The sequence below is a fragment of the Haemorhous mexicanus genome, chromosome Z (assembly GCF_027477595.1).
Source record: "Haemorhous mexicanus isolate bHaeMex1 chromosome Z, bHaeMex1.pri, whole genome shotgun sequence".
Classification (NCBI taxonomy): Eukaryota; Metazoa; Chordata; class Aves; order Passeriformes; family Fringillidae; genus Haemorhous; species Haemorhous mexicanus.
The window spans coordinates 54,981,213-55,006,343 of NC_082381.1; the positions used below are offsets into that span (position 1 = coordinate 54,981,213).

At 40.1% G+C, this 25,131-nt stretch overlaps 1 protein-coding gene across 1 annotated transcript in view; it reads left to right on the forward strand.

Moving 5' to 3' along the window:
* The window catches only part of TJP2 (tight junction protein 2), a 60,355-nt gene that overhangs the window by 693 nt on the left and 34,531 nt on the right, over window positions 1-25,131 (forward strand). Inside the window, exon 2 of the mRNA XM_059836602.1 lies at window positions 8,823-8,939. The gene's annotated coding sequence lies outside the window, so the exon portion shown is untranslated. The remainder of the gene's footprint in view (window positions 1-8,822; window positions 8,940-25,131) is intronic.

Sequence of the window (25,131 nt, forward strand, 5' to 3'; positions counted from 1 at the left end):
GGGTTATTCTCGGGGGGGCCGCTGGGGGGGCGGGTCCCCCGGCCAGCCCACGCGCCCGCTGTCGGGGGCTTGGGCTGCCTTTGTTGCACAGAGAATTCCTGAAATCTTTATGTTGGCACATCCCGAGTGGATTCCAGCCGTGCCTTGGGCTTTGGCTAACTAGGTCAGGGGAAGTTTCAAGTTAACAGGGAACCGTGAAACAAAGGACAGGCAGTTCCAGAAAGACAGATGCTTTAATTGCCCTGTTAAAGTGCCTTGGCATCGGCCGTGTTTGCGGTGCTGGAGCCCAGGTACGTTAGATTTTCACCCTGGAGTGCCAAGGTTGATATACCAGTGGCATGCAGATGCTTTAGTTGACAATTCTGCCCTTACGCCGTACTTGAAACCTGTTTGCATTTTTTTTCCAGCATGAGAAAGTACATGCTGTTTGAACATACTTACCTTAGAGTGATATAACAAATCAGAAAACTTTAGTGCTTCACTGTTTCTTTCTAGTCGTTATTCACTTGAAACAGAGAGAATCTCTGAATTATCTGCTCCCTAGCTTCAGTTCCTAAAATTCCGTTGGTTTCCGCAGCTGATTGTCGAGGGCTCTTGGCCCCACAGCTGTGCTCCAGCAGAGGCTGCAAATGTCTGCTTTGTTTTAACCTTCGGCGGTAATTATCAAGGTCGCATCATTTGCAACACCTTTTCTTTTGTTCTGCAAAATTTTAAAGGTTGAGAACTGTGATTCGCCTATAGTTCGGAAAATAAAAGAGAAACTATTATGTGCAAAACTGCATCTTTCATTTGTGAAGCATTTGTTGTCTAAAGCTTTAACTATCAGCTCTGTCAAACAGTGATCTTGTCAGGATCCAAGAAGTCCTGACGTGGCAAGAATCAGGTACTGAAAGGCAAAGGAGGTTTGCTTGTGTGAATTAATAGTAATTGAGAGATCATCAGGCTGCTTTAAGAGACTTCGAAATGTTTTTCATTTAGTAAGCATGTGTGTGCCACTTAGACATGGTCAATAAGATTTATACTTAGTATAACATTATTTTAAAGAATATGGGGCCTGTCTGCAGCTTTCTGACGAAGTTTTCTGCATATATTTGGTTTTTAGGTGAGTTTTCTGTTATAATTGCTTCAGGACTGTTACATGCAAACATCTTAGGCCCTAAATATTGGTTTCAAGTAGCGGCAGTGACTATTCTGCCCTTTATAAAAAGATGACTGTGGACTGGAGAACCTGTATCTGTGTTTTGCTATTGTCCTGTATCACTGGCAGTAACTGCTGAGGTGCTTAGTCCCCCTGCACTGGATTTTTGTGAGACTAAAGGCAAGTGCTGGGGATTATGCAGCAGAATTTGGGTGATCCCAACACTTTGCATGAGCTATAAATAGATCTCTTCAGAATGAAGCATCAAAGTAATAGAATGTATGATACTTTTTTGATTGCTTAATCCCCCCTTTTCCTGGTTCTGTGTCCTCTAAGGACAACCAGGAAATCTTTCTTAGTGATTAACACAATGTAGTTCCACGGCTCACAAAATGGGATGTGCCATACCTTTATAAAACCTATATGCTTAAAAGCATTAGAAAGCCCCTGGAACACAGTAATCCTCAACTGAGGAACCACCTACTATTATAGGACTACTTCGAAGCTGCATTTAACTTAGAGCAAAAATCTGGGTGATAACATTTGTGTGTGTGTGTGAATAGTTACCAATCTTGTCTTCCTCCAGAACTTCCTTGTAAGGTAAAGGAAGTCTCATGTTACAAGACTGGTCACCTTTAATTTTTGAAATAACAGTTTTTACGTACTCATGGAAGGTGTAACTTTAGTCATACTGTGTCGGTGTCAGTTTCATCCCACTGTACTAGCCTTGGAATTGGTCACCCTAATGACAGGGGGAACAGAGCACATGCTAGAACAGCTACAGGTCTGTGAGGTTAGAGATTTTTCCAGTCTAGTTTATTTTCAAATAGGCATGAAATTTCTAATTGCTGGGTAAAATTTAATTTTTTAAATTTGACAATTGATCTTTGGCATCAGCTGTAGAAAGGCTGTGGATCTCTATCCCAGATTGCAGTGTATTTCTGTGAACTTTGGAAGACTTCTCAAAAATGAGATAATCTATTTATAAAACAAATATTTATGGCAGTAAGTATATAGGGCATAATTTTGTCTTCTAATAAATGAGTCTTGCCATAGTGAGGAATGTTTGCAAATGCTGTGTTACCTACAAAGATTGGGGCAGTGACATGGGGAGGACTGGTTTTGCATGACTGTGCTGGCATACACGCACCAGTGCACGTCATCTTTCAGAGTCAAAGGTTCAGTCTCGGTCTCATGACCAAGTGCTCTAAATGCATTGAGAACTTACATTGTCAAAACAGAGCTGTTCAACCACGGGATGCTTTCTCCTTCTCAGAAATGTACTGTACTTTCCGAGGCATCACTTGTGTGCTCTCAATTAGGAAAATTGCACTGTTTCTTTCCAAGAAAACTTTTGGTTTCTGTTCTTCCTGAAAAAATACAAAGACAGAAAAAGTGGAGTGGATGATAATTCTCCAGCAGGAAACAATGGAGGACAGTCTTTTTTAGACTTCTTGTTTGCTCCACAAAAGTCATTCTTCACTTACAGTGCACGTACTAGCAGCTTTGAATTTCTGTTTCCAAATAAAGTTGAAGGAAGTTGATTAACTGTGAGTCAGTCTCTCTCCATCTAGGTACTTGGAGGTTTCAGACATGATTTAACCGAAAGCAGTGCTTGGGAGTAACTTTTGCTTATTGTGTGGGCTTGGCTTCCCTGTGTGCAGCACTAGTCATGGGGCTCGTTTTCTGGTCAGAATTAATATGCTTTGCTCAAAGGGACAAAAGATGGACCGGAGCTGCACTTAATGCTTTTTAGACTCTGCTTAGGACTGGCTTTGAAAACTACTGTGGGAAAGTTTTTTTAAGAACTATGTCTTTGATCTATAAGGGGAAAGTTTAGAACTAAAGAAGTGTTAAGGAAAAAGGTGTACAGAAAGAAATAACAGAACTTCATAGGTGAAAGTGTGGTAATACTGAAGTTGTTAATGAAACCAACTTTGAGGGAAGACTCGATTATTTAAAAATATTTCTGCTTTTGTGTAAAATAGAACTGTCATGAACTTCTACAGTCAAAAGATCCTAAAGTACTGGAATTGTCAAAAACTGCTCACTTCTTGTCTTGTCTTTTCTTTCTCAGTACAGCCTTTACGATAGATCTACCAAACCTACCAGAAGTCAGGATGTATGCAGGCTTAATGACGTTAGCTGTGCTTGCAGGCTCCTAGCACTACTCAGCTTTTCTAAGCTTCTTAATGCTTTGTATACAGATGTTTAAAGTAGTAGTTGAGTGATTTTTTTTTTTTTTCACACAGAAAAGTAATTTTTTTTGCTTAATTTAATTCATGTGGTTTTAATTTATTAATAATTTTTTTAACAAATCACTACATTTCAGACTACATACTCCTTATCAGCATGTTCCTTTGACAATTGTAGTGCTATTCTCTGAATCTAAAATACGCTTGATTTTATTTTGTTCTTCTAAGATCAGTCACGTGGATTGCTATTCAGTAATTACTTGAGATAGTTCAGTGCATGCATGTGCTAACATAACCTACAAATGTGATTGGATATTGTACACTAAATATGGCTAATGCAGGATTGTAAGTAATGTAGAATCTGGAAACAGTTATACAAATATTGTTGTTAAGAGCTAAATATTTTACAGCGCAAGAAATCATCTTGGTTTCTAAATAAGTAACATGCAATATGATATCACCCCAAAAGAAATACACACATGCTTAATAATACTAGGGAATAAGTAGTATGCACAGTTTACTGAGAGAGTCATGGTTCCAGGCTTCAGTCTTCCTGTCACATCTCTTTCTGTGTTTTTATCTCTATTACTGCTGAAGTGCATAGTATTTATGTGATATATGTAACTATTTTTAATATATATATATATATAGATATATATGTAAACATTCATTTCTTACTATCTAGAAGAAGCAGCACATCAACATTTCCTTGATTAGTTTTGCAATCAAGTACATCTCTTTGAATATTGCTGTTTGACAGTACTGCAGTGTCAAACTGCAGTACTGTCACTGTTACTTTCAACATGTGCATCTGTCTCCACATTTGTAATTCATACCTGAGGTCTTTGGCATGCACAGTTGCTTATGTCGTGGCTAGAGCAATTCTGATATGGGATGTGGCTTCTGGCATCATGTGAGGCACATTTGAATGACTAGTAGGTATCCTAATGGGAGTCTCTAGCTTTCTTAATTCTGTGCAAGCCACATAAGGAAATATTTCTCTATGCCTTTTCTGAGTAGATCAGCTAAATCCCTTGTGACACTTCTAACACAGAAAGCTTTCTGGTGCTCTGGTGCTTTTTGGTGAGAAAAGTTAAGGCAAAAGCTATTTTTGGCTGTCACTGGCTAAAATGGTCTCAAGTTTTCTGTGCAGATCTCTTTTATTCCCTGGGTGGATTTGACAGAGAAGTTACCTAGTGCTCCATTAGCAGTTGAAAGATTATAGGCAGCAGAGATTTAGCAAAGGATTAGTCAATTGGAGAGTGTGCATTATCTGGCCAGGCTTAGAACTGTGATTGTCTCTTCAATCATTTTCATTAGTGTCTTATTCAAAGATCGAATTACGTAACAATGACGTTTCTGGGGAATCTGGTAGGAGTTTTTCTTCGGTTTCTCTCTTCTACTATCCTAGCCTGGGAGAGCGGGAAAAAAAGCATTGTTTTTATGCTTCAAACTTGCAGCATGTTTTAAAAAGCAGCATTTCAAATCAGTGAAGAGGCATGACTTCAGTTGCAGCATCTGCATTTGGATGATAACGTGGTGGAACTCTTGAGAAAGGCAGGATGCGGTACAAGAAATACATAACTATTTTAGAAGCAGCAATAGGTATTACTCCCCTTAACAAGAGGGAGCTGCTTCCTGAGGGTAGACATGCAAATCTGTGGCAACATCCAGGGTAAGTGTTAAAAAGCAATCAGTGAGTAACTATGGGAAAAATTGTGCTCACCTTGAATCATGCATTTTTAAAACTTGTTATCAGAAAGAGAAGAGTTATTAATAAAACAGGTTATCTTTTTTTGTACCTTCCAAGCTCTGTATCTTCAATAGTCGTTGTTGAACTTAGTGGTTTCATTAGAGATTTCTGTGTACTACCTGTCCTTGGCTGGAGGGATAACTAGGAGAAGGTATTATTTCTAAATGAGGAGTTTGCTGAAGAACAGGAAGAATAAACACATGTATATTCATCAGAACAGAAATTAAATAGCTATTTTGTATTTTTTGCTTGCTACTTACAGGCATATATATATGTGTGTTTCCCCTCTCCTCATTTAAAAATAACCATATTTTAATTTTTATCTGTCAGAGAAGCAGTTCCTAAAATGAGAAAAGAAAAATCACTTTTGTCTGTGCAGGCAATTTTACTTCTCTGCTTAGAAGCAGGAGTTCATCATACTTAGGAATACTGTTTCCCTACAAGAAGGTTTTTCTGATTTTTGTTAAAAACCATCCGGAGTGCTTTCTTGTACCATACAACTTGAGTATTAGGCTTTAGAAAAATCCTTGTATATGTAACTGTTTCCACCAAAAATGTATGTTGTGTGGAAAACAGAGTTGTCATTCTCTTCCATCTGCCTCTGTATGAGTAGCATGGATGGATGGGTGTCTTCAGAGTCCTTCTGGCATCTTGTATTTTTGTAATACAATAGAATATTGCCACCTTGTTTCAGACATTGCAGAGGAGTGCAAAATATGAGAGGCTTTTGTCCGAGACCAATTAGTATGTTTCTATTGGTTTGGAATAGTTATGTGTAAGCAAGACTTCAGAGAAAAACTTGGATTATAATTGTGGCTGTTTAGCTGTAACTGAATTCAGATTTATCCTGTAATTTTTCCACAAATTTGCTTTCTTTAATGGTGGTAGCAGCAGTAAAAGCAAATAAATCACTAAGTACCATATGATTTTTTTTTTTTTTTTTTTTAGCTCTATCACCAGAACCACAAAAACTAGTCTAGAAATTACACTAATGGAACTGGTTTTGTGTACAAGTGTTCTTCATGTTGGTTCTAAATTTCCAGTGTCATGTTAATGAGTGCTTGTAGGGCTTTTTGTTAAAAACTTGCCCATTAAAAGGGATTCTCAGTGCAGTCTGTTTGGACTCAGGACAGCGGAGTATGCTGATCAGTGGCCTCCTTTGGTTGTTCCATATAAATTATGTACATGCAAATCTCTGATTTTTTTCAGCTGCTCTTTATGTGTTGATAAAATAATACCTGATTTCTCCTGCTATTTTGAGAAGCTGTGTTGGAAAGTTCTTGTATATATATTCTTGTAGAATTCTTCTTTTTCAAGAAGACTGGCCAGAGTCACAGCTTGAATCAAGCCCTCTAAAAAGGAAACTTATTAACTGTAATGTCTATTTCTTTTGTAACTGTGACTCTTTGTCTTTCCTCTATTACTGAGTATTAGTCAGTATCTAAGTACAAAATACACTGTTAAAATTTGTTTTTATTTCCAGCATTCTTATTTGGATATCCCCATGCTTTCAGGGAGAGGTTTTGTTAAAGTGATTGTTGTACACACTTGGAATTTCAAGCTGGTTAAGATGTATCTGGATTATGTTTGGATTTGCCATTCCAGCAGTTTCAGAAAAGCAGAAAAGCTGTTGTCATTGGACTGTAATAGGGATCCCTTTTATGTTTTTATTAAAACTTTCAGGGAATGAAAGGTTGGTAACAAGCAATTGAGTTAAAGTAAACCGAGTTGGCAAAAAAAGCACTGTTCTTTTTTTAGCTACATACTGCTTATTCTATATGACTGGAATAAACACATTAATAATGCACTTTGCTAAGATCAGCTTATCACTCAACTTCTAGAGGTACCCTGTTACATTCTTTGTGAAAATAAAATGTGATAGAAGTGTGTGTAAAGGAAAAAATTGTAACATAATGAGATGCATTCCAGAACCTAATACTGAATAAAGCGTATAGAGGTCCTTATTTGTCAGCTCCTCACTGCACAAATTCAGGTGCATAATTAAGCACTTTATTTTTCTTAAACATCTCTTAAGATAAAAAATAGCACTTGAGTGTGATGGCTAGAGCCATTGTTTGAAAGTTGTAAGAATTCTGCTTAAAAACCCAGACTACTATGCAAAAGAAAGCAGGAAAGGCAGATACATTATTTTGCTAAGGTATTAATTTATATTTTCATATCAAAGACATTACAAAGTTAAGCTTTTCTACTTCCATATTTCTGTGACAGATAGATTTTTATGAAGTTTGACAAAGGGAAAATGATGGCAGCAGTGGTAGTTAGGTTTAGCTTGCTTGTGTGACTTTTCTGCAGCCTCCAGAATAGTATTTTGTGCACAGCCTAGAACAATAAGGCTGAAGTTTTTTTTTTGAATGCACAGTATAGCTTGTGCTGCTCTTTGGTGGTCATATAAACTCATATTAAGTATCTTTTTCTTCTGAAACTTCGGAAATCATGCCTTGATTTAAAACTGTAGTTTACTTTTAGAAAATGCTTTTATGCTGGAAGACTTGGGGAGAAAGGATAAAATAACCTTCTAGTTTTGAGGTGTGCTGTCTGGCAGGTGCATGCATTGCTGCATGTTGTAAAAAGTTAATCTGAAACAAAATGTATTTTAAAAAAATTTAGATATTTTGATTTTGCTTTTTCGAACCTGCGGCCTCGTTATATTTGTGCTCAGGAAAATGTGAGATGCAAGACACCTCAAAACTTGGGCAAGACTTTAAGACAGTGGGGAAGTTCTGCAGAATTCTTTCAGTATCTCTTTCTTATGTCTCTTAAGTGATCTAGAAATGGCTAATGGAGTATTAACCAAAATGAAAAAACATCTATACATTGTGGGGGGAGGGGCCCAGAAACAGGCAAGCAAACTCAAGCCTGCTGAAAGAATAGCTAATATACTTTCCTAGGAAAGTCTGGCTATATCCTTTTTTAAGATGGAACGCTTTGGAAAGATGTTTTCAAGAGAAGAACTGTAATTACTTAGTTGCATGTTGTTTTTCTTTTAAAAACAAAACAGAAGCCACCACCAAACCCTAACCACTAGCTTGTGTTTCCACTTCTGTCTAAAGTTCCTTCTTTATCTTAGTGAAACCATTCATTTTCTCTTTTCCTACCAAGGGTAATCAAGGCCTAGACAAGGGGTCAGGGAGAGGGGGAGTCCCAGGACAGGGATGCTGAATGGAAGCTAATGTGCTGCTTGTGCTCAAGAGGGGTAGCCTACTGAGCAGGGGAAGGAGAGTAGAAGATGACACTGGAAATTGTTTTCTTTCTATCATTGGCAACTGAAGTTCTTAAGTTACCATCTGATGTCATTGGAGCCCATGTATCCGCTGAGGTTATGCTCAAGATACTGTGCTGGTACTAGCTTTCCTGTGTACGGTCTTGTGCGAGATAAACAGTCAGACCAAAACTAAATTGAAACAAAAAGCCAGATGGTTTGTGGAGAGGACCAGTGCAACAAAGTAACTATAAGTATGCTGCCTGTCAATACCCTATTTCATTGGCAAAAATGTATGGATTGCTTTGCATGCAGGCTTGTGTGCAAATATTGTCGAGTATCTCCTTTTTTTAAAGCACTATTTCCACGTGATTTCCACAGAAGCTAAAGCATGTCAAACTAAGCAGGGGGATATATTTTAAACGCTCTTTATCTGTAGGACTTCAGTGTTCCGGGCTTCACAAGCACTCCTTTGTGGTTTTATGTGACATAAATGAAACTTTGTTTTTCAGGGAGCAAACTACTGCCCTGCCATCTCCGTGTGAGTGGGACTGGGAGCACAGCTGTACGTCAAGCCCAAAGCATAGCACAGCAGGTAGACAACGGCACTCAAAATTCATCACTCCTCCCAAGGTAATAGACTGTAGTCAAGTTGCATCAGTTAGACCTAGCCATTAGTTTAAAATTATGTATTCTTGTCATACGCTAGCTAAGGTATATATTCTTTTAGCTATGTTCTTATAAGGTTTCAAAAAGTTGTACTTATTGGAGTAATTAAATCTAGTGAAATTAAACTAGGGAAATTAAAACGAGTTCTTTTGAATTATCAGAGAAACTTTACATGCACATTTGCTGAGAACTTGATGATGTACAACAGGCCTTCCAGATGAGGAGAGGTTTCTGCAATGAAGTCAATATTCTGCTAAAGTTGTGCAAATAATAATGCACAGGCCTGTACTAGTTCATCTGTTAGCTAAACATTGGTAAAGAATGGATGTAATCTATGATGATGTCTTCAGCAAATATAAATATTTAGCGTGGACTTGGGGATAAATAAATTACTTTAAGTACAAAGGGTAATATTCATGGGAGTTGCTTAGTGACTCAGTCAGTCCTAGGAAACAGTATAGCCACACAGGGAGAGTTGTTTTGCTGCATATTTTCTTACAGTACATCATTAAGGTAAATATAATCCTTTTGGCATATTAACCTTGCTTTTGAAACCTTTTCTCAAGTGCTTCCAGAAGGACTATAAAATGCATCCTTAGTTTTATGTGTCGATCGAACATGCTTGGCTTGTTTTTGTAAGTGATTAACAGATGATGATTTTAAGAGAGGGAAAGGTTTTTATGCTGATGTTTTGCAAAACTATAATTGACTTCCATTTTTGAGATGAAGCAGCTATTGCTGCTTTAGTAATTTACTTTAAAATGTGCATATCTGCTGTATTGACTCTAATTTGTGACATACTTAACCAAAGCTACTTCCCTCTTTAGTTTCTGGGAGCAGGGGAAAATTTGATATAAGAATATCAGTGAAATGTAGCTATGCAGGAATGTCTCAGCTGAGGTCTTGAGCAGCCTCTGACATTTTCCTTCAGTGGTAGGGTATGCCAACTTTACATCAGGGAATGTGCATAGTTGTGAGCTTAACTCTTAGCAAAAGAAACTCCAGAACCATTAATCAGCAAGGTCAAGATCGCTCAGAAGATGAATCCAGGTGCTTTGTCTGTGGGCTTCTAGGAGTTGTGGAACTGGCAAGTGAATGACTGGATGGTTGTGTCCGTCTGCTTTCTCCCTTATTGTTCTTGCTGTTCTCTTTTGGACTAATTGCCAGCTTACTTTAGTCATTTGTGAAAAACATCACCCAAAAGTGGGCATTAGTACCCTAGCTGGGCCCTTGCTGTTTCTGAATAGGGCTGCAGAACTGCTTTGTTTCTTAATAAGCTCGTCAGCAGGAGGTTTGCCAGTATAAATAGGATGGGGAGAGGCAGAGCTTTGAAGCATAGTTCTTGTGCTCTAAAGAACTAACTTGGCTGAAGAACTGCGGTCTGGAGCTTTGTTTTTCAAATTAACCCCTATATCAGGAAAAAAAGTAACACGTCTTTGTGTATGTTATGTCTTTTGTAATCTGCATATTCTTTTGCTTGTTTATTAAGCAAAATGATCTCCATGAGAATGGGATTTTTGTTTTCTTTATTGTGTTGTCTTAATTAATTTGAGCCATAACGGTTGATTACTATGGTAAAGCTTTGATGTTGCAGAGATTGACTTCTAGTGGGGAAAGGCTGATAAATAGCTAAAAGCAGAGGATTGTTTCACATCCTTGCCAGTAGTCAAGAAACATAGAGAAGAGAGGAAGGAAATGAGATGTAAGCAAAATGAATCTTCAAACAGAATGTGCCTGCAGTTAAAAATGAAAAAGTTTGGGGAAGAGATTCCTTTCAAGTGTTGATACACACTTTTGTATGGTGTCTTGGGGGGAAAAAAGTACACACTTGTGCTCATTCTTTATAATAATGGTTTTAGTTTTTGTAGCTTCTTAAAGTAGAGGTTGAAGTGCTTATGCTAAGTAAAGTTGTTTCTATTTGCACAGTCTGTAGAGGAGGGGATGGGGGAGTATGTGTGTGTGTTCAAGCAGAGTCACTGTTAAGACCCTGTTTTGCTCTCTTGCAGTAGGTCAAACTATTTCATATGCTGGAATTACTAGTGTAATTTTCAAGGAACTGCAATGTCATTTAAAACATTGCTCAGATGAAAATGTGGTTAGAACAAATAGACTGTATTTCTTTTCTCTCACAACTATAATTTTTATTAACTGTTACCAAACACCTCTGCATATTCTCATGCATATTCTCATGCTGTTTTATTTATCCTATGAATATGCTATACATCTCTGTTTTCTAATTGCCATATTCTTTGCAAAAAGAAAGTCACAACAAACAAAGCAAACTAAAAAAGTCTTCTGATTTAAAGCAAAACAAACTTGTAATGTGTGAGATCTGGTAGAATTGATGACTGTCCAAAACAGTGAGGAAAATATACATTACATTACATTAAAAACCACAAACATATATATATATATATATATCCCTGTATTTCATAACGGGTAATGTCCAGTGCTGTTCCTAGTTGTTCAGCATTTAACAGTATGTTTCAATTTTTTTTACAAACTTAGGAATTGAGTTTATGATTGGCTTAGAACAGTGCTGCCTCTTGCTCTAAATAATTATCTACATTTTAAAATTTTTAGCAGTTTGAGATGTCTCAGTAAATCTCTCTGTCTAGGTTTAAAAAATTTAAAATATTCTGCTCTTGAAAACATCATAATAGATGGCCTCCCAAGTGACAAAGGATTTGACACTGTGATTGTCCCATAAAAAATATGTACAAAGTGTGGGATGCTGTGTATGTTGGGCCCTGTGTTTCTTCTGGGGATATCTATGCTTTCTGAAATAACAGCCTTAGTATTGCTGCTTTGAGACTTGAAAAGTGTGTATAGCTGTTCATCCTTCCACTACATCAGAGACAGACAACAGACCAGACCCTGCAGCTGCATGCCAAAATCTTTATGTTGCATAACCACAAGTTGTACTTTGGAAGTGGAAACAAGGGGCAGGATAATAATTGCCTCGTTCTGCTTTAAGCTGGCGCTTGAATCATGCAGTAACTCTGGAATTATAGGATAATTCAGGTGGAAATGGACCTCAGGAGGTTTCTTGTGCCACCTCATGCCCAAAACAAGGTCATATGTGAGATCAGAACAAGTTGCCTGGGGCTTTACCCAGTTGGGTTTGAAAACCTCCAAGGACAGAGACCGTACAACTTGTCTGCAGTGGGTCCATGGTTTGTCTGTCCTCATGGGGAAAATTGTTTCCCTTTATGTACATCTGAACCTGTCCTGTTTGAACTTTGGCCCAGTGCCTCTTATCCACCTTGCACTACTGCTAAGAACCTGGCCTCATCTCTTCAGTCTTTTCCTGTCAGCACCAGTGGGCTGCTGCAGAGTGTCCTGAAGCCATCCTTCCTGCAAGCTAAACAAACCCAGCTGCCACAGCCTCCTCTTGCAGGGCCAGTGCTTCGGCCCCCACCATCTTGCTGACCTCCTTTGGACTCACTTCCACACATGGTAGCAAGTGTTGAGATAGTATGGAAGGTGTCTCTTGTCCAGTCCCCCCAGATCAGGATTACTGTGCCATGTATGTGACAACCCTAGTGTAGAGCTGCATGTTTGAACCATATGTATGGAGCTCCTGTGCAGTTCCTGAGAGTCAGAGGTCAGCTACCTACACATCCTCTAATCCTGAAGGTTGAATCTGTTAGTGCCCAGCTTACTATATAAAGAAGCAAACGTAATTGGATTTATGAATCATTTAAGTAGGACTGGGCTGACTGATTTGTGTGATTTTGCAGGCTGATGACAAATGGCAGTCTAAAGAGATTGCCTGGAAGGGAAGGGGGAAAGGCTGTTTGACAACATGGTATTTTTAGAAACTTCTACAGTGTCTCTCAGGACAGGATCATGAACACTTGCTTGAAAACAAGAGCAAAACTGGCATCTCTGTTCAGGTAGTTCCAAAACTGGTCTAGCAGCCTGCATTCCCAGTATCTTTTTCTGAAATCAGTTCCCAGCTCTTAAAGGAGGTTGCCTTTTTGCCATGCTGTCTAGCAGCACTACCAAGTGTTGAACTTTAACATTGAAGGAAACAGAAAAATAACTTATTGTCACAGGGACAGGTTAAAAGGCTTGATGGTGAAGAGAAGACAGAGAGAACCTGAATCACAACATGGTTGCTGCCGACAAGTTGCAGAATAGCCTTTCTCTGTTGGCTGAAGTAACTGTGAGAGCAGCTGCTTGTTTTAAATTTGCATCCTCTAGTGCAGTGTTAAATGGGTATTCTCTCTGTGGATGCTGGAAGTGGCACAACTGCTTCATTCACAGTAGCATTAGATAATTTATAGAATACGTCCTGGGTTTTGCATGACTCAGGCTACAGCAAGTGATCTCTCTAAATTAGTGCTGCACAGACCATAGATTCAATCTGATTGTAGGCAAAAAAATGTCTCCTTTGATTACTTAAACTGAAAATCTCAATGGGAAGTGTGTTCACTGTAAGTTATTTGCTTGCTTTTCATAAAGTTAATACCAATAATCTTTCCATTGAAGTTAATTTTAAAATTCCTTTACACCTACATAACATTCCATAAAATCCCCTGCAGATGATGCTGCTTTGTAGAGTTATTGCACATGCAGAATAGCTGGTCCTAAATACTGCAGAGAGCAGAGCTGCAAATGTGTAGCCCAGTTCATATAATTTTTACATGGTGCTGATACCCAGCCTTTACTCTTCATGATGCTGTATCCCTTGCAGGACTGACTACAACTGGACCTGCACCTCCCATTTCAAAGGGAGACCGATCATTGAAATGTGCATGCAGCCATGCCTCCAAACACTCAGGCTGCTCCGGGACCTGCACAGACACATCAGACCATTTGGCTGAGGGTCCTGCCCCTCTTCTGCTTGTGTTGCTGTCCCAAGTGAGTTTTGGGTAGTTTATAGGTATTCTGTATAGACACTGGAGGGTTTTGTGCTGTTTCAGAGAAGATGAGACGGGACAGGTTATACCTAACAGTAAACAGTATGCCTGAGCTGCAGGTGAGGGGTTTGGTTTTGTTTGGTTTACAAGGGAAGAGAGAATGGGGATGCTGTGCTACCATGGCATAGCTGTTAAGTGAATTGAACGCTTTGAGAATATATTGCCCCTTTTCCTACCACAGGAGGCAGAAACTTGAGGTGCTGGAGGAGTTTGCACAACTCTCATCACTGTTTACACTGGTATCCTTCCATTTGTTGCTTAGCTGGCAATGTCTTCCTCTCATACGGCTGCCTGCGTATTCATCTTGGGAGGACATCTTTGTCAAAGAGCAGGCCTGAAAGTTTGCTCTTAGTGCTTGAATTGCAGGATAAGAAACCTGGCAATTGTTACTACATGATTTCTTACATACACTATGAGCATCTGGGCATTTGGCCAAGCTCTAGAGTGAGCATGAGCGCTAGAGGCCACTTAGTGCTCATATTTGCAGGCTGGTGTGGGATGATTTATATGCCCATTGTGGCAGAGTAGCTGTTTAGTTTGAGGAAAAAAAAAGACGAAAACATGAAAGGATATGTATACTTTGCTCTAAAAAGTGAGAAATTTTATGGACAAACATGGGAAATATTTAGAGAAGCCTACATAGATTATTTTCTGTCTGTTATTGTGGGACAGTAAATAGAGACAAACTGATAGGCCCTTCCCAGATGGTATTTGTGGTAAGGGATCCAGCCTATCTGGCTTGCATAACTGTGGTCAGTTCTGCATCTGTGTTGCACTTACCTCAGGCTAGCTTAGTGTGTTAACCCTCCTTGCTGCCCTACAGCTCAGGGAAGTATAGCCTCTGTTAGTGATAACACCTTGTGGCTTTGATGAAGTCACAGAACATGCCATAACGAGGCATTAGGTCTAGCCATAGCTTTTGTCTGGAACCACAAATAATCCTTCTTGGTCTTGGACAGGATCGGCAACCTTTAGATTGCTCTGACTGGCACTGCCTGCTCTCACCAAGCTGTGTCTAGTGGGGGAATCAAGAGTGGTAGCTCCTTATCTTTTACCAGAACCTGTGTGGAAGGAAGCGGCTTCAGGAGGCTGGTGCTCTACTTTATGCTGCCACAAACTTTGTATATGTGTTATGAAATGGCAGTCAAGAGATCAGGTGGCTTCTTTTCCCATCTCACCTCATGTCTGACAAGTGCTTTTCAAAAAGTATATTGCCACCCAGCTTGAAACAAATGCTGTTCTTGCATCTAAAACTATGTAGTTGCCTGCAGCAAAATCATGTTTTTATTGTGTCATGCCATTTCAACATGTACTGGACAGTGGGTATTTCTGCCAATGCTGTGACTTAGCATTCTATGCCAATGCTGCCAAACTGCACTCTTTGCCTCCAGTTTGCAGAGGTGTGCACCAGTGTGGAGATGACAGCTGTTTTGCCTTGCCATGCTGTATCTCATGGACAAATTCTTGATGCCAGGAGCTATCACACTATCCCATGTGTGTGAAGAACCTGGCCCCCCTCATTTTTCAAAGTGGTCCTGACTTTGGCCATATACTGGACTGCTAACGTTGCAAAAAAGTTGTGTGGTATCACTCACTTGTAAAACTGAAAGCAGGAACAACATAAAAGAAGAGCAAAGTTAATGCTTTGGCATTTATTTGGCTTATTCTCTTTAGATTTGAGGGTAGGCAATACAAAGTAATGGGCTGTTTGCTTTTTTTTTTTTTTTTTTAACATTGGCTTAAGAAAGTTTTTCCCTTACAGTTGGTTCTCATTCTTAGTTTCTTCCTTCCAAGAGTTGATTCAAGTATTGCCTCATCCACCCAAAATAGCATAAAGCCAGGAAGACAGCATCACTTGGGAAATAAGTCCTTTTTTCTGAATATAATGTGGTTGAATTTCTGCCGATCTTCTCTTCCTTAGTGTTTTTAGTGACCACTCATTTCTGCAAGCTCTTGAGAATAGCTAACTCAATAACATGCTTTTTTTACAATATGTAATTACAGCTCCCAATGCAAGCAACTTGGCTTCTGAATTAATAGCAGTGGTGTGGACTTTCAAGACTGGTGAGGAAGGCTGTTAGGTGGTGGGAAGGAAGTCTGACCAAGGCTGCGGAGGCGAGAAGTGTCGGCTGTATGGAGGCTTTCACATCCACGTCCTCCTAAAAACACACTGACAGAAAAGGTGGACATGACTGGTGCAAGTCTGTTTGACAGCACAGGGCTGTGGATACTGTCCAAAAGCCTCATGTCAGGAATGCTACCCGGGCTTGGGCCACCGGCCCCATCGCTCGCGTTTATCCTGTGACGGGCGTCAGCTGCTGACCGCTGCCGAGGGCAGGAACACAAGAAATATTTTTGTAAAAGGGGAATAACAATTCTTTTCTTCCCAGGGAGAATGGAAGTGTTTCTTTGCCTCCCCGGGGCGTTTACAGGCACGATTGGCTGGCGGCGGGGGCGGCCGGGCCCCGGCAGGACAAAGTCTCTCTGTGGAGGGCTGCTCAGAGCCGGCTTTGTCCTGCCGGGCTCTGGCCGCCCCCGCGGGGCTCCGCCGCAGCCCCTCGCCAGCGGCCCGGCCGGTTCTCTCGGGGCGGAGGCGGGAGAAGCATTCCCGAGGCTGCCGGGACTGACCGCCAGCCCCCGGAGCCGCGGGCGCCAGGCCCGGCGATGTTACTATGGGAGCGACGCAGGGCTCCGCCGGGAGCGGCCCGCGGGAGCCCGCGGCGGGGGCGGAGCAGGTCGGTAGCATCCCCGTCACCCACCGGCTCCTCCTCCTGCGGGCTCGCCCACCGGCCCCCGCCCCAGCCGTGGGCCCCGAGGGGACGGGAGGGGCGGCGGGCGGGGTCGCGCAGGTGTGTTCCTGACCCGCGGCGCTCACCTGCGGCCGCGCCGGGACCACCCGCCCTGCGGGCGGAGAAGCCGCGCGTATCGGGGCGAGGACCCGCTCAGTGCGGGCTGCGGGTTTGCTGCGCTCTTCCCGCCGGCGCGGGCTGGCGGAGACAATGCTGGAGCCGAGGGCGGTGGGAATACCGTGTTTTTTCCAGTTAAATGGGAGCGGGGAGGCAGCCTGTCCTTCGAAGCGCTGGCAGGTTCCTGCGGTGCCCGAAGGCTGCACGAAGTTTTGTATTTTAAATACTGGTTGGGCTCAGGGTGCAGGTCAGTGTTTTAACCGAAAATAATCCCAGTGGAGAAACAAACTCAGAAGTTTGGTGAAGAAAAGCCGCTTCCCCCTCTCACTGGTCCTGGCTTTTTAGATTGTCAGATTACTTCTGAACTGCAGTAATCAATGTGGCTATGGAATAGTAGGCAGCATCTGTGAGGAGTGGAGGGCTGGTGTGGTGTGCATGCCGGTGTGTAGAAAACTGGACTTCTCTGTAGTCACTTCCCCCACCCCCACTAAAATGTGGATGGAAGCCATAAACACTTATTTACACCTCATACTTTGTTTTGTGGTTTGTAGAATGATCAGTACTCTTAAGTATCCTTGAAGTGTTGATTATTTATGAGATTATTTCCATGCTCTGTGTGTTTGGGTTGTTTATTGGTTGAATGTTTTGGTTTTTATTTGTTGTTGGTTTTGTTTGGTTAGTGTTTATTTCGCCACAGAGGTTGTGCAGTTAATCTGGGTAACTTAATCCACTCTTCTTGTTCTGTTATCTTCAACCTCACCTGTATTTGAGTGTTCATCTCTTCTTAATCCTTCTTGTAAGCCCTTTGACACAGATCCCAGTGTACTTGACACTGTTGCTCCAGTACATTTGGTAAGTAGGTGTAATCATTTGTTGGTGGCTCGGGTGAGAAAAATAGAAACAGCCATAATAATGTGCTGGTGCCTGGGGATGAGGTTTACATGTGCTGTCCTGAGACGATGGAAAGTCTGACTCGTGCACGTTTGAGCTGCAGGAGTTACAAAGCCTCCATTTACAGATGTACACTTCACATGGCTGTAGCTTACATACTTCACTTCAACAAAGTTATAGTCATGGAATGATTCCTGAAGTAAAATCCTTCGCAGTGTATTCAAACAAATACAGTGCCAGACTCTGTTGTCTGTCTCCTTCCGTTTGTCCCAAATAGCAACATTTTTTCGGCCTGCTTTTATCAATATCAGTGGAATCCTTTTGAGGTTATTGGCAGTGCTTCTGTTCTGAAAAAGAAAGTGTGGGTTGTCAGGTCTCAAATGAGTATATGGCATTCCTTCAAACCATTTTAGGGCCTGCCTTTCATGTAAAGAAGTAAGTATTAATTGGTTTGGTTAAAGCGTCTTTTTGGTTCGCAGCTGTGAGTCCGTTCAGTACCAGCTTCTCTGTCAGCAAAAAGGGAGCTTTGGCTGATCTTTCCCTCTGCCTACTGTGTGAGACTGCGAGAGAGCTCATGTTTCTAATGTGGACTCAAGTAGGGAGACATGGTCAGTGTAGCTACTGAGATGGTTATGGTCCTTATAATACAGTTGCTAATAAGGCCACAATTCCATTTCTTTTATAAAGAACCAGTTTCCTCATTATTTTGTAGAAAAAGTGAGAAGAACCTGGAGAGATGCTACAGCTGTGAGTTCTAGCTTCCTCTGTATTTTTCCTAATGAAGCTGTGCAAACAATATAAAATTTATAACTGTACTAGGAATTCTGACTGTAATTCATGGCTGTTAAAATTGCAAATGAACTTAGAATCACTTCATTTTTTTAAGCCATATTTGGAATGTATTTCTTACCATGAAAATTAAGAACTCTCCAAGAATTTTGTGTCATCTGTGCTGATAGGAGAGACATGTACTGCAAGTACCAGTCTTCAGGCAGATGTATGCTCCTGAATTCATCCTAACTGGAGTGTACAGTGGAAAACAATATGTAATGCTTTGTGAGAATAAAGCATCATCTAACTTACTAAATAGTAGGAGAGGTGCCTTCATGAACTCTTCAGGCATCTCCATCCCAGATCTTCAAAATGCAGTAAAGAAGAAAATGCTCCTTCAAGGCCTGCAGTTCTAGCAGTTAACTAAATAGGCAGATAATCAGCAGCAGCTTTCCAGGTATTTGTGTTTTGTGTTGTGCCCTATTAAGTAATCAGGGAGCAATATCTTTTTTGTGTGTTCTGCCACTAGAGTCTCCAGATCTGAAAAACAATACTGCGTGAGTGTTTCATAACTGAGTTTTGGATGGTTTTTGTTAAAAAAACACAGTATTAAAAAAAAAACAAAAACAACTTGGAAAGAAACCAGCTCTGATCTACAACATCTGAATACAGCTACAAGAAATAATGCACCTATTCATTATTCATTAATTTATGACTTAATAATATGTATATACTTAGCCTGCCCTCCCTTTTGCTTGCACATGGGTGGCTATTCTGTGATGAGAGCATTCTGAATGCTCACCCCTTATGACTTTTAGTCAGTATGAGCTTTTCAGAGATAACACAGGATGTCTAGCTAGTCATTCCAGGCTCCATAAACAAAGCTCTGAGAAGCAAATTGTTGGCCTTTGACTCAACTGAGCAGCATGCTGCCCGGGTCAGCACTTGGCACTGATTGCTCTTCTTCCTATGTTCCAGCACTTGCAAAAACCTAGTGGATAATGCGAGTTTCTTTTAATGGCTGTGGCTGAGGATTCTTCTGTCCAACCAGTATTTCAGAAGCTCTTTGAAAAGTTGCAGAACAGGATGAAAAATAACTTACATTTTTTTATTCCTTTCTTTTCCGTAGCAATTCTTATTCCAGAAATAAAAAGTGGTCAGTGGTTTTGATTATTCTTTTTGTAGAGTTGATACATTATTAAAGCAATTGAAGTGACAGTAGCATAGCTAAGTGGTAGCATGTGTGTGCATGCTCTTTAGATGATGCATAAGAACTCGTTTATTCTGTGTGGAGCTGTACTTGCATTGTTTTGTCTGTGGGCTAAGTAACGATTATAGTTTGGCTGTAAATTCTTATTTTCTAACACTTTGTTTCCTAAAAGTCTTTCAGTGCGGATATTGTTTCTGACTCGGTGCTTTGGCAGGATCTCCCCTTTCGGTGCTTTGGCAGGATCTCCCTTTCAGTTGCTGGCAGTTGACAAATACTTGTAGGTGCTTTACTTCCTTATGATGTGTTACATTAGGGCAAAAAATCCCAGTGTCAGACATCTAAAGACGTAGTGTTGATTGCAGACGGATGCCTGCTGACATTTCCAATAGCTGCTGTGCACTCAGCTCCCCTTCGGCAATCATTCTTTCCTGGCTGTTTGTGTGCAGTGCCCTGTGCACCGAAGGTTTTAAGGATAAGTTAAGATGATGGAAGAAGGTGAGGAGTCTTGTACTTCAGAGACACTTGTCAAGCTGTTGGTAGAATGTGAGACCCCCTGTACCAGAGTACTGTTGATGTATCCCTTTTTGCTGTCCCTGTAGTGCATGTGAAATACTTATAATCTAGTTCTAACATGTGTGGCTGTCTTAAGTATGTTTATCATTTTCTGAATGGCTTTTCATTTGACAGGCTATTATGATGTCTATTTGATGTTGCTATGGTGGTGAAATACAGAATTTAATTAGTTAAATTTTATTCATTAACTTCTTTCCCCTGTTTTTATAATTTGGCCTAATTTTCAGCTCCTTTTCCAAGCTTTCTTTTCCTGCTTTATATTATAGAAGCCAGTAGATAAGTTCCTAAGGTCTTCTGCAGCAATATAAATGGACTAAAACTCTTGGATCACACTAATTTGATTAGATTTTTTAAAGCATTTTCATCTATAGGCAGGTACATAACTTCAGGTTTTTTTCAGATGGGAACATTATTATGGTTTGCTTCTGCTTTGTGTGTCAGAAGGTTCTTGAACTGTATAATGCTCTTTCATGTGGCTCAGACCACAAGAAGAAAACTTTCTGTTCCAAATCTCAGTTGAGAATGAACTAGTTGCTACCAAAATGAGATTTGCTCAGGGTGGTAATTTAATGGAAGCATTTATAAACCTTAATGATTCTGACCTGTTTAATTTCCTTTCAGCCACATAAGCAAAAGGATTCGCTTGTTTTTCTTTCTTAGTTCTTTTCAAAGCCTCATGTGGTTTATGAAAGTTGCAAAAGGAGGAATAAATATTTTTTCTGTTACTTGCTGAGCTTGTTCTGGTTAGTTTATTCTTTGTGTACTCAGTTTGCAGTTCAGTGGAAGTGGCCTATTTCATAGGGATGTGTCAGTTTGGTTTCATTTAATGGCTGGAGCAATGCCTGAAGTTACTTACATTGATGTTACATGCATGTGAAGTGTTTCGGTAGAAATATTGCATCAAGGGCTCTAGTTTTAAATTGCTCTGCTGGCATCCTTTCAAGGGAAGAAAGAAGGGCTGCAGATGAACTCAGATTAGTGCTATAGGAATGAACCAGACACGTGAAAGTTACTATCTTGATACGAAAGAAAAGGGGCAGCTGACTTCATGCCTCTGTCCCTCGTGTTGATTTACTGCTTGTTTTTTGACTGCTGTCACTTCATAATTATGTCATAAAGTCATGCATAACTGCATGGTAGGTATACTTGGAGTTCACACCCAGCCTTGCAACAAGATTGAGGAAAAGGAATGAAAAACACTTGAATTTTACCACTCTCATCTGCCCTTCTGTTGTTTTCTTGCCTGAGAGTGTTTTATCAGTGTTATCAGGTAAGGGTGAATTTTAGTGTAATACAGTTTTATGTTGGATGATAGGTTGCTGGTCACACTGTCCCAGAAGAATTCAGAGCTGTGGCTATTTGATTGATTTTGTTGTTTGAAAAAATAATTACAGTCTTTTGGAGGCTTGAGGAGGAGCCTTTCTGTGAGTAAAGGGATTCTGAATGTGTTTTGCTAAAGCAGGTGCAGCTGGCTTATTCCATTGTCTCTTGGGAGAGGCTTGGTTTTGGGAGGGGCTGGGTGATTATTTATTTACTCTTTTTCCAAATGCACTGTGAGGAGTATCAATACAAGACTTACAGACCTAAAGCCTTCAGATATGTGATCCCTAGATCTGCACTTGAATCTGTGCATCCCACTGACTGGATGACAGAGAAATTGCTAAACTCCCTTTGGCAACAGATTTTGTTTTCATTTTAGTTACGTGCAAGCCATGCTAAAGTTTAGGAGTGAACTTCAGCAATGCTCTCTGGCATGGCTGAGTGGACTGTTGAGACATCTTGAGAAGGAGAGGTGAGTTGCTTAAGACCTTGAAGGCAGGAGTGTGGTGGTAGCAGGAAAGGAATGCGGAGAGGTATGACTAGTGTGACTGGAAAACAGTGAAAAGTTGGCTAACAAATTGAGCTGTTTGTTATGGCATGTATGTGAATGATGCTGAATGTATGACTTCAAGCTCAAAACAGCTTGATTATTTTATAGAGTTTTGATATATTTTGGTCAATGTGACCTTCAGTTGGATGTTTGTGCTCTGTGAGGTTTGTGATATGTGTTGGTAGTTGTATGAAATGCACTGTATAATGTGAATTTTATGGGGTTTTAGGGTTAGATATGATCAAATGTACTGTTAAATTTTATGCATAACACAGAGCTATTTTCAGGTTTACTTCCTTCAGACAAGAAAATAAGGCTAATGGGACAGTGTGTAGTAAGATTACATACTTAGATACATACACACAGGAATTCTTGACTAAAAGTAAAATGCTTTCAAGAATATGGCATATTGTTGTTCTATTAATAGTGCAAGAAGAAAGGCTACTAGAAACCGTAACAGGGATGAAAAATCTGGTTCGGGATGAATCTTGGAAACTAACAATTGTTCCATTGTTTGAATTGTCTTGCATTATGACTGGATGATTAAATATAAATGCAGGCCTGATTGGATTGTAGCCCAGTAATGAACTGGCCTTTTAAAAACCAGTTGCAGGAAGCAGTAGACAGGCACCCAGCTTGCTTTTCTCAGAGTTGCAGGTGTTGAGAGACCAATGGAATAACAATATTTTGATGCTAGAGCTGGTCACTTACACTGCTTGGTTTGCTACTTGAATATGGATGCAGGAAGATGAAGCATTCAAAAACAGTAGCAGTACAAAGTGTACTGCTGAAGTTGAATAAAATGATAATTAGAACTTCAGACCATGTAATACATATGGTGCTTCAGTGGTTTGGTGGGTTTATTTTGGTTTTTTGGTTTGGTTTGTTTGTTTGGTTGGTTTTTTGTTTGGTTTTTTTTTTGGGTTTTTTTTGGGGGGTGGTTTTTTTGGTGGTGGTTTGGCTTGGGGGTTTTGGGGAGCTTTTTATTTTTTTTTTTGTGTGGTTTTTTTTGCTTGTTTGTGGTTGTTTTGGGTTTTTTTGTGGTGGTCTTTTTTTTTTGGTGTTTTTTTCTTGTGTGGTTTGTTTGGTTTTGGGGGGGTTTGGTTTTTTATTTGTTTTGTTTGCTTGTTTGGTTTTTGTTTTAGGGGTTTTTTTCCCTTATTTTTTCTTTTTAATTCTAAGATGCCACAAGAGTAAAAGCTATGTTTTAGTTGCAGAGATTAAATAATTAATGACATGAGGCACTTCAGGAATGGTGGCTGCACTTACCTTATTTCACAGTTAACTTAATTTTTTTTGTCAGTGAAATCTAACTTAATGAAATTGATAATGTACACCGAGTCTGATTTACCTCACCACCAAATCCTGATACTGCAAGCACACCAGAACCAAACTTTTGAATTTTTATTTTATTATGCCAAGAAAAGTTCAAGTCTCCTTGAACTCAGCTTATGCACAATTTACTGTAGCACTTTAATTCTCAGACTTCATTTGTGTGGGTATCCCAAGGAGCAGAAGGTACAGAAGCATGGTGACTATATGGAAATGTGTTATGTTTGTAGTTAATGTGAGTAAGTCAGAAGTTACTTTTAAAGCCAGTGTTGATCAGGTGAATTGAAAGTTCTGCATCCCTTCAGTAGTTATCTTCCTGAAGCGTATACAAAAAAATCTGCCTAGCACCATAATCCATGTGACAGGATGAAAGTCTAGGAAAAACATTCAGAAAATGAAACTGCAAATAAACTCTTCGCTTTCCAGTGTGTATGCACATATCCAGCATTCAAATATAATTGGTCTGCCAGCCTTTTACCTCAGTTAATTTTGATCTTCGGACAAAATCACTTGGCTTTCAGGTATCTCCTCAAGACTTGTTGAATTTTTAAAAAACAGGTGGTGGAGATATGTACTTTACTGCAAGACTGGGCCCATGGCTGTGCCTCAGGAGGTGAGGTTTGTTTTCTTTAGAGCCCCTTCGACACCTGTGGGAGACTGAATTGCCATTTCCAAGGCTCCTCCACTGCACTGGTCCTAGAACACTTGGGAAAACCAGCTTCTGGCTATCCTCTGTGAAGCAATATGTGAAAAGGAAGACATCTTTGATGAAAAAAAAAAAAAGTCTGTTGCTAGAGAGTTATTTCTCAAGAGGCAGAAACTGTTTTCTAAAAATTAAAATAATTTAATTGGCAGAGGTGGGGGATGACAGGGAAATAGGATCTGTTTTGTTTTTCCCCAAATGGCAGTATTCTATTTCAATTGAAGCTGTTCCTTCACAAATTTTGAAGAACTGATTGCTTCCTGCTGGGGGAGCACTGGAACAATTTTACCACAGCAATATTGTTGAACTAAAGACAGAGACGAGAACTTGCTCCTGGAATAAGTCTAGGCTGAATTTTTGAGATGTAGGCAATTAGTAGATAAGACCTGAGTATCTTGCAGCTGTGTTTTGAATACAATCAATTTATTTTTTTCCCTCTCTTCATCTTGAACAAGCTTTTGTTTCATTTGTAATGGGATATTTTACAGGGTTTGATGATGCCTATGCATGCATCTAAGTCCAGTAGCAACTGTAGCAAGTGCAAACCACTCCACTCGAGCCTCCCTCTCATCCCAGAAAAGTTTTGCATGTGTACTTTTAAATGGCGTAGCATATGGGGAGTGTGAATCAATGCTGAATTTTAATGTTTGGAACTTGTTACACTCTGCTGCATAAACACTGCTTTTTGCCCCCATCCCTGCCTCTGATCATCTTAAATGATGACCTGCTCTGGGTAGCACCAAACCAGTTCAGGTGACTGCTTTTGTAGTAACCCCTTTCCACAATAATGAGAGAGGGAATGAAAATGTGAATCTCTTGCTAGAAGGATTAGCTTGTTCAATAAGTGTCACTGTTTCAAAAAGACACCACACAATCCCTAGGAATATCTGCAAACTCAGTTGAAATGAAACTGTTGTTCTTACTGTCAGAGATCAAAAGTACTGTGAAGTACAAGTGAATTAATTCTAGAAA